This window comes from Apus apus, chromosome 2 (assembly GCF_020740795.1).
Source record: "Apus apus isolate bApuApu2 chromosome 2, bApuApu2.pri.cur, whole genome shotgun sequence".
NCBI lineage: Eukaryota > Metazoa > Chordata > Aves > Apodiformes > Apodidae > Apus > Apus apus.
The window spans coordinates 16,165,833-16,180,504 of NC_067283.1; positions in this window are offsets into that span (position 1 = coordinate 16,165,833).

Sequence of the window (14,672 nt, forward strand, 5' to 3'; positions counted from 1 at the left end):
CCCTGCACCTGCCTGAGGCTCATGAGCAGCATGATCACCTCGTGCTGGGCTCACAGTGGTGGGACAGGTGGGCTCCCATGTGTGCCATGCCATCCCAAGCATGGGGCAGCCAGGGCCAGGCTCCCCAGCCAGGGCAGGGAGCAGCAGGGCAGGGGAGCAGCTCAGCATCCCGTGCCACCCTCTGATGGCCACACAGCTAAAAGCTGCTCTCGCCTGCCGTTAGTACTTTTCAACCTCATTAATCTTTCAGGAAAATCCTGCAGTATCCTAAAGCACAGTCTGGGTAGCAAGTTAAATTTGTGCGTTTAAACAACAGCATTTCACCTTTTCACGTGAAGATGTGGCCATGGTAACCCTTGCTGGGGGTCTGATGATGTCAGTGCTGGGGCTGGGATGAGGTTAATGGAAAATCTTCACCAGAGCTCTCCTCCTCTGCAAAATCAAGCTGAAATTTCCAAGTACACACCACAGGGGTTCACGTGTGCAACCCGTGTCCCTCACAGAGGGAAACGTGAGCCCACAGACATGCCACAAAGTCCACCTCCTTCCCTGAGGAAGAAGGAGGATTTAGAAATAAGGCACTGGAGGTGAGAGGAAAATGGAGGAAAGTAAGGTAGATATATAGAGATTATAATTACATGGAAACATTACTGCTGAGGCCATTCTTTTCTGGAGAATACTATAGACCTGGAAAAGGGAGGGGAAACAGTGTGCTGTGAGCACTGCAGAGAATTAACAGAAAATTCCATCCCTGCTGTAGGACGCTGTAGAATCCCCTGAGACCAGGGGAAAAATGTGGAGCAAGGAAGACCTGCCCTCAGTGGAAGTGGATCATGTTAGGTAATATTTAAACAAGTTGGACACACATAGGCCCATGGGACCTCATGGGATGAACCCAAAAGTGCTGAGGGGCTGGCTGATGTCATTGCCAGGCCACTCTCTATAATCTTTGAAAGGTCAGAGCAACAAGGAGAGATTCCTCATCCCCCTCTGCTCAGCACTGGTGAGGCCACACCTGGAATGCTGTGTCCAGTTCTGGGCTTTCCAGTACAAGAGAGACATGGACATACCAAAAAGAGTCCAGCAAAGGGCCATGAAGATGATTATGGGACTGAAACATCTCTTAAAGAAGAGGAAGCTGAGAAGTTGCAACTGTTCAGCCTGGAGAAGAGAAGGCTCAGGGAGGATCTCACCACTATGTATCAATATGTGATGGGAGGGCTTAAATGAGATGGAAACAAGCTCATTTCAGTGGTGCCCAGTGTTAGTACAAGGGGCAATGGGAACAAGATTAAATGCAGAAAATTCTATTTAAACACAAGAAAAAAATTCCATACTGTGGGGGTGGTCAAACACTGGAGCAGGCTTCCCAGAGAGGTAGTGCAGAGGCTCCATCTTTGGAGACAGTCAACATCAACTGGACATGGTCCTGGGTAACCTGCTCTATCTGGTACCCTGCTTTCAGCAGGAGGTTGGACTGGAAGATCTCCAGAAGTCCTTGCCAACCTCATCCAGCCTTATCAGTCTGTGATTCCAATGTTACCCAGCCTCAAATTGTTTTGAGTTTTATCTCTTCATTCAATCATTGATAGAAGGACTTATTTGGTGAATGACAGATGAGTTTTTCTTGCTAAGAAGCATCTGATACATCACACTCTATTAGCTCGCAGCCCAAAGAAGTCCTTAGTTCTTCACAGGAATTAAAGAGTGTAGCTACTACATGTACCTAACAGGGCTTGAAAGAATTACCCTGGAATAATGCAAATTTTGTTGGAAAATGCCACAGAACCAAATGAAATAATTATTCTGGTTCATGCTTACAGGAGTGTGAGCAAAACTTTTGGGAAGTCTCTTTTTCAAATTCAGTTTTAGATAAATCTGTGAGGGGTGGGAAGGGTTTCCCAGCTTGTTTGGGGCTTCAGCAAAGCCCTTTTTAATCCATGGCCTCCTGCTCCAGCCTTGGGATAAAAGGTCAGGCAGGGTGGTTCAGAGCTTGCAAGGAGTGCTTTGGTGCCTTTGATGTGTGCTCCTGCAGAAGCAGCTATTCCATGTTAAAAATATGTATTGTTTGCACAGCAGCTCAGAGCCTCCCACTGAGAGCAAAAGGCTGAGCAGAGGGAGTGAGGGCAGATACTATGAGGTCCATGGGAAGCAGAACAGATGCATAATTTCATCCTGAAAGAAATCACCTCCTTACACAAGCTGCCTCTGTTACCCCTCCCTCTACTATTGGTGGCACTTTCTTTTAGGGAAAGTGAGTCCATTGCACAGAAAAAGTAATTTATCTCCTCTTTTTAGGAGATGTTTTTACTGGCAGAGCCAGACACCTTTGCTTTTCAAAGTTTCCCAAGCACTGTGGTGGAACCTTTTTAAACATTCTCCAGTAAATCCCATCAACACAGGCATTGCTTGGCTGGGAACACTCATCCTGCCATGGAGATGTGCTTGGCTTCATCAGCTGCCTACACCTTGGCTGGTGCATTGACCTCTGACAGCAGGACAACCTGCACCCTGTGTGTACCTTCATGGAGAAGTGATGAGGTGGCTCAGCTGAGGTTCATCTAAGCAGTAAATGTTTTTTGACAGGGAACAGCAGTGTGAAGTTCAGTTTTCTGTGCCATGCTAAAGTACTCCAAAATTATGATCTACAGCATCTCCCCACCCACTGAGTTGGTTCCTACGAGCAAACGACCCAATCTGTCCTTCTCAGAGTACTGCAGGCTACTGCAAGGCCAAGTCCATGTGTCATCCCTACACACCATGGGATGGAGAGCTTTCCAACCCATTACATTTGCCATTATCAAAGGACTGGTTATGATTAAACTCCATTTGGGTTATTAGGTTTTTGTTTTTTTTTCTATTAATGCTGAAGATAAACTCAAAATCAAGACAGGAGATGGTGTTTTACTTTCCTCTGACTGTCAGGATCTGCCCATTTTCTGGGAGGCACCTTCTGCAGAGAAGGTCATAGCAGGATGCTCTGGCCCTGGCTGCAGAGGAAGCCACGGCTGCATCCGACCATTCTGCAGATCCCTTCCTCCTGGCCGCACACAGGCTGCAGGCTGGAGCCCCTCTACAGGATGACAGAACCATCCATCTGCCTTTGCTCACTGGTTTATGAAATACAAACGAAATGTCTTCAAGCTGTGTAAATGCCTTAAAAGGAAGAAAACAGAATTAGCACACTTTTCACACTGTCTGTGTAGGAAGGGACTTCCCTTTCCAATGTTATATCAAGAGATAAAATGCTTTGTGTTGTATCCCCTAACATGGTTGAGCAGCCCAGAAACACTCTTTTTTTTGCAGAGCAGATGGGCAAGGGAGGGAATCAAGCTCTTTCCATGTTAACAGATTTATTCACTTCCCTGGGCCTGAACTTCCATTTCCAGGGAGAAATGGAGCACTTCAGCCTGAGGTTCTGGTGTTGGCACAAACCTTGGAAGTATCACAGCAATCAGAGTCTCCTTTCTCCCTTATTGGAAAGCTGGGCGTGATTTTTCACTGCCAACAGACAGCAGAGCAGGCAGCTCTCCCATCCCTTGAGACTTTGGGTGACTTGGGGAATGCTGCTTCTGTGGGGTTTCCCTGGGGAGGATGCTGAGAAGCTCTCTGTGAAGCGCAGCACGTACCCTAAACTGCCTGATAGAGCACCAGACATTTCAACATTCCCCAACCAGAGCTGCAGCTTGTTCGGGCACTGAAGCAGAACTGCTCCCAGCTCCAAAGTCATGTTGGATGAAGATACAGCTTTCCACGTCACCTCTGCTACAGCTAGAGAAGCAAAAGCTCTAAGGTCCACCCGATGGCACAAGAAGGACTGGCTTGGGCAGGGGGTTTCCCACCAAGGAGCACATGTTGCTGAGCCCAGCCCTGCCAGCAGCTCTTTGCCTCACAGGGTGCTGTGTGAGCACCAGCTGTGGTGGTGGTGGTTGCCTTGGGAATAAAGTCCATGGCAGCCTTTTTCTGATTAAAACATGGAGAGAACATAAGTTACTAAAAACTGGTCTGATATTTACCACTGACAGGCTGCAAGAGCTCAGAAATCAAAAGAAAGCCAAGCTTGTAGCTTCCTGTGCTCATTCAACAGAGGAGCAGGGGAGCTGCAGGCTTCGGATCACTTTTTTGGCCCCACTTCCAGGGGTGATCACTGGGTGTGCAAAAGCGTGTGCCCGCAGCAGAGGGCAATGCAGGAACAGGAACAAGGGGAAGGAAGGGCAGGTCCCTCGGTGGCAGCTGCAACTGAAAGGTGCGCAAAACTCAGCTGAAAAGTGTGCAAACCCAGCTGAAGGGAGTGCAAAATTCAGCCAAACGATGTGCAAAACCCACCTGAAGAGCATGCAAAACTCAGCTGAAAGGGTGTGCAAAGCTGCTGCCTTGGAGCAGCTGCAGTCAGAACTCAGGAAGGGGCTGCACAAGCTTCTTTCCTGTGACAGGGAAAAGTTTTCACCATTTTCTTACCCTAGTCTGTGCTGAGCCACCAGAGCACGTCGGTATTTTGCTGTTGACAAGTTTTCACTAGAGGTTGAAGTCATGTGGCCACAGCCACTCCCTGGTATTGCTAGAATTGCATGGGGTTACACTGCTGCAGAATTTAATCCAAGTATTTTTACCGATTATGGGAAAATTTCCCTACTCTACCTCCATTGATTTTCTATGCTTGAAAAACAGAAAATGAATTTACCTTCTATCAGCTAAGGAAAAACACTAAAAAAAGACTTTTGATCAATTTACAGGACTATTGTCACAGCTGATGCACAGCAATGGTTTAACAGCCTTCAGCTTGCTCTTGATTCAACATCTGACCTCGCTGGGGAGGAAAGCACACTCCCCCCGAGTTGCACAGCTGCAAACAAAATCTCAACAAAAATTGAGTTTTTGCAAATTTCGGTGCATTTGGTTCATTATAAACAGGAGCTCTTTTCTGAAAACGGTGCTAGTAGGACAGGCTGCTTCATCCCACAAAAAGCTTTCACATAGATGTGCATAAAATGCCCTAGAACTGTGCGGGAGGAACTAGAAAACTTCCATGAACAACTGAGAAATCCAGTCTTGAACTCTGGGCGGTTCTGAGCATCTTGTTGGCTGCATCCTTAGTGCTAATGGAGAAAATTAAGAGGGACTGCTTTTCTCTGAATTTTTCTAGGAATCAGACCAAACTCAATACTTTAAAAAGTAGCTTTATTCAAATTAATGCATTAAATAGACATACATAAAAATAGCTTAAAGCAACAGTAATTATTGCACCATCCAAGTCGAAATACAATCTGTAAGTCTGACAGTCAACGTATGTGTGGTGAGGTCTTACCAGAAAGTGGTTTTTTATCATATTATGTTACTCCTGCTTCTGGTGTTAAATGGGAAGACCAAGCCAGACTGTCTCTCTCATGACCTATATTCCTTTTTCCCCCACTTCTTTCAGCAACAAACAGTAGTGACAATGTTAAACAAGGTTATAAAATCTTTTTAATTAAAAACATCATCATAATTTGAACATTCAAAATAGTTAGCTATGCTTTTATCACAGCATCAATTGAGCTATTTGTTGGATCAGTTGGATCAAGTTTCCCATTCTTCCAGATATACACTGGCTCATTTACAGAAACAAAGACCTGACTGGAAGGGGTGATGGGCTCACCAGACCAACTGGCTGTTCATCACAGCGTGATGCTTCAACAGAAGACAGGCTCCATTTCTTCTTCCCAGCATAAACTTCTGTGTAATTGATTATTTTCAGTGATTTTTTCCAAGATCCTGAAAAGACTGGGGACATTGGAGCCCTTTGAAAATTCAAGTTGCGTTTACATAGAGGTGCTTCTCTGTGTCAGAACATGGTGTTCTGCTCTGTGTTTGCATGCATTTCATGTCAGCAGAAATCAAAATCCCCTTACTTCATTATTCTTTATGCCTTTATTCATAAAATAATCAAGAACAAGCGAGATCCTCAGTTAGTGACTTTTGTTGAAAGCCATTAAGCTACAGATATAGACACACACTATCTAGAGCTTCAGCCCTGCTAGAACAGAAATCTGACCTTTATGCAGGTAGTCAGAATTTCCCTGGCTTTTTCTAAATTAAGCCTCACCAGCAAAAAAACCAACAACTTATAAAAGTGAATTCTCATGATGAGGCTGAAATAAAAATATCAAGAGTTATAACCTGCATCCCATCTGAATTGTGTTGCAACTTAAAAACTTGCTCACACATGTTATTATTTGAAATTATCACCTAACTTGGTCTCTTCCCTGTATGAGATAGGTTTTCATAAGATAATTAACTGAACCTTGGAGAAAAGAATTGCTATAAATGGTTAGGCCTGATAGAGGGATGAGAATAGTATCATAAAAATACACATTTTGCTAATAAACATGCCAAGAAGAAGTATGATCATTTAGACAACATTATGTCCAGCCACCAGGATTTATTTCCTTCTTTCCAGAGTTTAAAAAAAAAGAAACACATGATCTGTTCTTGGAACACTGCCTCCAACTGCTTCAAAAATCCATTCAGCTCTCAAGGTATGGGACAAAGAGCATAAATGTTTCCTTGAATGTGTGTGATGTAGAACCTAAAAAAGTACGGGTTTGGCTGTGATGTTTTCCATAACATATAACTGATTATTTAAGGCATTGCACCTTTCTCCCACTGGCATGAGAAGAAACTGACAGTCAGTTTCAAAGATATTCATCATCTGGGAAAAAGTTATTCTCCTCCAAAATAGGAAGGCACAATATGTGCCTCAGCTTCTCGTAGCTCTAGAGCGGTATTAGCTGTAGTGCTGCTCTTCATGTAGGTAATGATAGTGGAGCACTAAAGGGACAAAACTGGAAACTACAGCCTGAGGTGCTTTCACAGGCACATGCAGAGACACATTACACTCCAAAGTGTGTATGATACCACCCACACCTACCAAATAAAAGCAGTCTCATAGCCCTCCCTTGGAGCACTCATGTAAGGAGAGAGATAAAAGCTTGGTTCTTCATCTTCAATAACTAGAGGCTTTCCTGAGATGAAGAGCCATCAGGGGAGAGCCGGTAGGCTCCCACACGAAGACAAGTTGTCATGATGTGCAATGGGCTGTCCAATAAAATGTTGTAACGTGTTACACAACTTTATGTCCCCAACAACTTAATCTCCTGCCAATTTGCAAAGCCCATGTTGACGGAGAAGACGAAACCCAAAGTGACAGGTGAACAAGTTTCTGAAGCACTGTTATAGACATTAAAAGGCACAGGGCTGCAAGAAAAGTCCTGAACTAACCAAGTTACCTGCCAATTTCCCCTGACTCTTAAGTACATGGAATATCTACATGAACATAAACTGCTGTCGGGAACTCCTGCTGCAACAGCATGATTGAGTATTTCTAAGGACCTTCTCCTTGACATAGACCCAGACTTTAATCGCAGAGCTTGGGTAAATAGTGAATGAGCTGTTTAATCTGCAAAATTAAACCTCCTCATACAGACAGCATCCAGCTATGCCAGCTAGACAGCAAGCATTTGACAGCAAACTTTTTATAGCCTACCTCTGCCAGGGGAACAATTTAAGTAGTATCAGAATAGGGTTTTTCCTGTCATGCTTCCCATTCCCAGACTTCTTTGTAAAGTCTGCAAACAGAGATGCCAACATACCCCATTCTGACCTACATAGCAAACAATTGGACTTGTGTTCCTGCTGCATTATCACCAAAATGAATCATTGTCGTGTCTCCTCGATGGCCTGGCAAGATGGAGAGTTTTCTGCTGGGAAGTGTCAGTTGAATCCTGCACCTACTGCTCTCATGACACCAGCTGCATATTTTGTGTTTATCACAGGAAAGAAAAACACCCAGCAGAAAAAGGCTCAGCTTTAAATTTTGCTCTTTGCCAGGACAAACATGGGAGCAAGTGAAGTACAACTCTGAAACCTCTAGCTTATTAAACTCCAGGGAAAAAAATTAAATTGCCTCATCAATCGTTTTTGAAAAACAGAGTAATGATGCTAGATAAAAACGTCCGCCCTGCACAACAACATAAATTGCACAAATCTTGGGAAGAGGAATGGCCATTATCCACTCTTTCTGTATCTGAGAAGAATTTTAGGGTTGTGTCCTACTCTTACTGGAGTTAGAAGGAAAAAAAAAGTTGCCAGGAATGGGGCATGGGGATGACAAACCATTCTTTGCCTTCTCAGGCTTCAGAAGTCCCTGGGTTGGCTTGGCAACGATAGGTCCCCACTGAATCAGAAAGATTAACTTTAGGGGAAGGCATCCCTACTGGGAGCAAGCAGCTGGCAGCAGTTAATATTTATAGTCTTCTGCTGCCATGGTGGATGGGGTCTAAACAAGTGTAGATTTGGACTTGGTGTCTTTGAATCAAGCCTGCATCAGCCTATGTGCTTTGAAGCTTCTCTCTTACCAGCATTTGGAGCATAAAATCCTATCACTTATGCCTAACTGCCACATACTGGTGACTCTATACATGTGGGATAAAATTAAATCAAGACAAGCTGAGATGTCTGGATTCCCTCTTTATAATATATAAGGATAAAAGACTATTTTTTTTTTGCCAGGGTAGGCTTCAGGAACTTTAGATATCCTACTAGAAAAAAATTCTTCTCTCCCATTAAGAGCTATCTTTTCAGAGTTTGTCAGACATCCAAAATATTATTTCTGCTCTCTCCATTAGAAACCATGTTTTGTAAGCAACAGAGATGCACTCTTCACAGACCACCATTTACTTCAACAAATTATTAATCATAATGTGATGCTGGAATGCAAGAAATGCTACATCTCCAACCATGACTCAACAGCAGTTGGTTTGACCTTTGTTTTGTTTGGAAGATCCCCAAAGTTAAAAACCCCTGTCGGGTGAATCGAAGCTGGCTGACTATCAGGTTGGCTTTCTCAGGGTTTTGTTTTCTTGCTTTTTTTGGTGAGCTCTTCAAACACAGTTCCCTGAACACTGACGGGTTCCGAGATCAGCAGTTCAGAACCATCACTCTACGAAATGCATCCTGGAAGAAGTATGAATCACCTAAAGATCCACAGAACAATTCTCTATATTGTTTTTCTGGAGTCACAAAATCTTTGAATCTCAGTTCATGATGAAGTCAGTAATGCTTCTTCTTTGTTTACTGCAGTGGCTAAATGTTCACCCTCCCCTGTACTGGATATTGTCATTTCCATTCAGTATGGTCCCCAAATGTTATCCTTTTATAAAAGTAGTGCAGCACTGGGAGGACTAGAGAAAATTAAGGAAGGAAAATTGGTTCAAAGAGATAAGGCAGATGTTCCTTGTTATTGCTGGATGGTTACACCTTGTACTTCCCACTATGTAATTATTTTTTTATAATTAATCTAATGACTTGAAATATGAAAGCTTTATGTGTTCTTCCAGTTTTCTCATCCTGGAGATCTCTAGCAATAGCTCCTAAAGTCAGACTTTAGAAAACCCAACTCAAGATGTAAATATTCAGAAAGAATTTAAAGAATGCTACTCTTCAACCTAGCAACCCAACTTCTAACATATGTACCTCTTCTCTGCAGAAAAGCAGAGTTTTTCCTGTCTCCAACATGAGAAAAAGCAATATAGAATTATGCGAATTGTTCCATTCCTTGGAGTCAGCAACACAAATGGAAGGCTATGCCTTAGTAATTTGTGGGGCTTTTATCTCCCCTGTCAGGCTGTGAGGATAATACCTAGAAGACATATTCTGGGAGTTGTTCCATGCAAGATTCCTGTAGAGGGCTGCACTGTTTACATTGACTACAAATCTGTATGCACAAGAGAACTCAGCATGGGAAGGAAAACCTATCTCTGAAGTCTTTCTGTGAAACAAATTGAACATAGTTTTCCCCATAACAACAGGGGAAAACAGAAATAATTTTGAAGGCTAAAGCATCTCTCAAAAAATATGCAGGGAACTTCTGCTTTCTAATACTACAGTTAAACAAGTCTGCTAAATGAACAACTTCCTACACATGCTGAGGCCCATCAAGTGCAGCTAAATTGATCTCTGCATGTGCCACGGAAAGTCAATATGGAGACTCCAATTAAGCAGTTGAAGAAAGTTACATTGCATTGTGAGAAAGACATTTTAAAACCCATCAATTTCTTGAATGCAGCTGTATTCACTATTGAGGGAGGTTCTCTTCCCCCTCTACTCAGCCCTGGTGAGACCTCACTTGGAGTACTGTGTCCAGTTCTGGGCTCCCCAGTTCAAGAGGGACAGGGATCTACTTGAGAGTCCAATGGAGGGCTACAAGCATAATTAAGGGACTGGAACACCTGCTTTACAAGGAAAGGCTATGAGACCTGGGGCTTTTCTGTCTGGAGAGGAGAAGACCGAGGGGGGATCTAATTAATGTCTATAAATACATGAGGGCTGGACATCAAGAAGGCAGGGACAACCTCTCTTCACTTGTGGCCTGTGATAGGACGAGGGGCAATGGACTCAAACTTGAGCACAGAAAGTTCCACCTTAACATGAGGAAGAACTTTACTGTGAGGGTTACAGAGCACTGGAACAGGCTCCCCAGAGAGGTTGTGGAGTCTCCTCCTCTGGAGACTTTCAAGACATGTCTGGATGCCTTTCTGCCCTAGTTGTGTGTGTGTGTTGGTCCTGCTCCGGCAGGGGGGTTAGGCTCGATGATCTTCGAAGGTCCCTTCCAACCCCTAATATTCTGTGGTTCTTTGATTCACTATTGAATGCAGCTGTATTCACTATTGCTCCACAAGATACTATGAGCCAAATTAAATATTACTTTTACAGATCAGATCGGATAAGATATGATAAAAACAGAATGAGGAGAGGGAAAAGATTCAGGAAGGTTCTGCAAAAGGAAGCAAAGCAACCCTCTACTTAAAGAAAGTATGAGAAACAGGTCTGCAAAAGCAGTGGATCAAGACTTTCAACTGAGGATTTATGGAGCAAGAGATTTTATCTCCAGGCAGAGGTTAGTCTTGTATAAATCCTAACCATTGTTTTAAACAAACTGACCCCAAATTACCCATGACGTTTAGAAGAATCTTGCACTAGAAGAGAACCTTGGTGGTAATTTTGTGATAAGCAAAACATTTAGAAGCAAGACCTTTCCAGCGAACAGGATGATTTTTCTTTGAAAAACTTCCTAACTGTTGATTAATCAGATCTCCAAAGCAGCCCAGGCTGGAAATCCTGAACTTGCTTCAGTTGAACTTGGCATGGACCTTTAACTAGCTTGTTGGCAAAATTATTTAAAGAAAGGTTCTTTGTCTATCTTTCCCTTTTCCAAACGTACAAAATTGTGTCAAGTAAAAACATAGTGCGTGCTCCCCTGAGAGTATAAACTCAATTGAACTTAGAACTAAATGTGCAAGAACGAAGACATGCTGTTACAAGAACAACTTTCCTCAATGACCACAGACCCAGCATGAGCACAGAGCACAGCTACATTGCAGCTGAGAGCCTGACTGCTCTGGACCCAGAAGTAACGGAGCATCAGCAACATGACCAGTCCAAGCTGACAAGCTGTGCCGGGCAGCAGAGTCCTCTTCTACACCTGCACGAGTCTCTGCATGGTGTTATCTTATGGGACCTCAAAAATAATTACAATGATGAACAGATACCCACCTCAAATACACAGATACAAATCTGTGCAGCCTGGGGAACAAGTAGGAGGAACTAGAGCTCCTCACGCTGTTACTACAGCACTGTTGAAATAACAGATGTGGTGGGAGCACTTGGATGGATGGATACAAACTCCTCATAAAGACAGGGAAGGAAGAAGGAAAGACTGGGGAGCTCTTTACATGAAAGAGCAGCTTGAACATTCATGGTGGATGGCAGTCTGACTGAGAGTGTGGGTCAGGATCAGAAGAGAAGCCAGTAAGAGTGACAAGGATGTGGCAATGTATTACAGACTAGACCATCAGGGTGATGAGGACAGTCTAGTATGGAAACAGGTTGTCCAGAGAGGTTGTGCAGATACCATCTTTGGAGATTTTCAAGGCGTGACTAGATAAAGCCGTGAGGAACCTGGTCTAATCTCACAGCTGATCCCCCTTGAGGAGGAGACTGGACTAGGTCCAGAGAGGTCTCTTCCAATCTGAACTATACTGTGATCCAAAGTCTAAAGGACAGAATCTCAGGCAGAAACTGTGGTTTTGAAATTAAGGCAGAGGAATACAGCATCTCTTAGAGCCAACAAGTCTCAGTTTTGTGACTTAGCCATGAGAATCACACATAGATGCTCACCCAGCAGCTAACTATAGAAATCAAAACTGCAGATTCCCAGGAAGCTATGAAGAAATGATGGAGCAGTGGTAGTTGTAGCAGAACCCATTCCTTCAACTTGTGAGCATCAAACATTTATGAAAAAAAAAAGCAACCAAACAACCCTGGCAACAAAGGTTAACTTGAAGTTAATGTCCCAAAGACCATTTTCTCAGGGCAAGAATTTTCCCTAGCCAGTTAAAAGCCAAGAAATGTGACACTGCACTAAAAAGTATTCCCAGCGAGAAGGGGCAGAGGGGCAAAAATGTGTTTAATTCACTGATATTCCTGACATGTGTCCCCCCCAACAGTCCTACCCCACAATATAGCATCAGTGCCAAGTTTGAGAAGCAGCTAGAACTTACTGCCTCCCTCTTGCCGAGACATTGTTTATGTTTTTGGACCATAACAACGAGCTCTCTAATCGAGACTGTCACCACAGTCCTTTCTTAAGAAATGCCCAGCCCTTGTTTTTACTGACAGAATCACGATGATGGCTTCTAACCATCTTCAGTGTGATAAGGCTGCTCTTCTTAGGAAATTATAACTACACCACCTCCCTTGATTTGCTAAACACACTCCCTCAAATCTTGGTCCTCTGCTTCTCTGTCTGGTTCTCTTCGTACAGGTGGCTTCAGTTCCACCAGTGTCACACAGCTCTTCTCCCATACACAGCTCATGCTCTTGGGAAGCTCACAGTCAGCTCTCCAACCCCACCCACAGCCTCGTCTATGAAAGCTGCAAATTGGGCTTACTTGTATCATTAGTAATAGCTGCCCCTCAGAGTCTCTAGGCTTTGCCCAGCAGCTGGCCTCCAGCTCTGTGGACTTACAGACATCTGAAACAACCACCCATGCATTTCCACTGCTACAACACTGCTTTTGGCTTCTTTCCTTTGTTTTCAGAATTGGCCTACAGCCATGACAAGGGTTCAGAACTATTCCCAAAAGGGACAGACAGTCTAAACAGAAAAGTGATGCTGAAAGGTGCTGGATGTGCAGTCAACATATTCTGCTCTGCCTTTTAAGGAACACCAAGCATCTCAAACAAAGCACGTGCTTCAGTGTGGCTTAACTGTGTAACCAACTTACAAAGTTTATTGGTATTTGACTACAAGTGTCCTGTGTCTCTGTATCAAAAGTCTCTTAAAAATCTTTCCTACCTATGTCAGTGAATCACTGCGAATATGATCCAAGTGGGGTTCTCCTGTCCCTGGTAAGGAATTTTTTAATTATTGCACTGCAGTATTACCCACTTTGCTTAGGTGAAAAAAGAAAACTTGCAAGTATTTGAGTACTGTCTTAAACAAAAAGCCTCAAAAACCTTCAAAATCTTCAGAGTCTATTCCTGGGCAAACAGCAGAAAATGTACCTCTCGATTCTGTAAAGATGAAGGTAGCAAACTACTCCTTACAGCACCAGTGCCAAACTTGCTATGAAAGGCTTTGGGTTCAAGTTACAATAAACCTCCTATCAGTCTCCAAAAAGAAGCTCACACACTTGCACCAGGATTTCAAGCCAAGTTTGAAATTCAAGGCTGAATCTTGAAGTTAATACCAAAATTAATTCCTGTGACCAAAGCAATGACTATTGGAGTCATTACTCGAGAAAACATTCATTAATCAGAAATAGATACACATGAATATTATTTTAAACTTCAATTAAACTAATATGGAGCTGATCTGGAAGAGGGTCTTCCTGCCACTCAAGGTCTAACTCTTTAGTCTGCTAACTGCTGGAAAGTAATTTTCCTTGCCCAGTTTTTACAAGCACATTGGAAGTATGCATTACCACCCACAGTATTTCCAACAAATAATATCTCAGGGAAAAGAGAAAAAACACTTTTTAACTGTTCAGACTACATCATTAGAAGGCAAGGTTGCACAAAATCATATACCACTGCAACATGAAAGAATATAAAAATAATAAAAATGAAACTATAACCATAGACATCAATATTGCATCTTTATGATAATTGCTGAGTTACAGCAATTTCTTGTACAAAATTTCTGTTAAGAATAATTAGAACAATCCGTAGAAGGCAATGTTATCATCACTGCCATTTAGTTTTAATGCATGAGTGACTCTGAAACTGGACAGGTAAAACACTCACAAATGTACCTGGAAAAGCAGTCTGACATTTGCCTGTCTCCATTTCCTTTTGACTTCCCTTCTTCCCTCCCCTCTCCCCCTTCCTCTGAAAATACCCTCTTTTGTGGTACAGACAGAAAACTCAATGCTTTACCTCAGTGAGAAGCACTGATTCTCACTGGCTCCTGATCTGGAAGTGAGGCAGTCACTGTTCTGAATACCTGAAAAACAGGGCAAGAACAGGAAAACAAGACTCCACGGTGATACATGATTCTCTATGGATCCCTCTGCACAGGATAATGAGAGGAAGGTTTTGGTGTCAGCTAGTAGGCAGTAACTTTGAGGAGACTG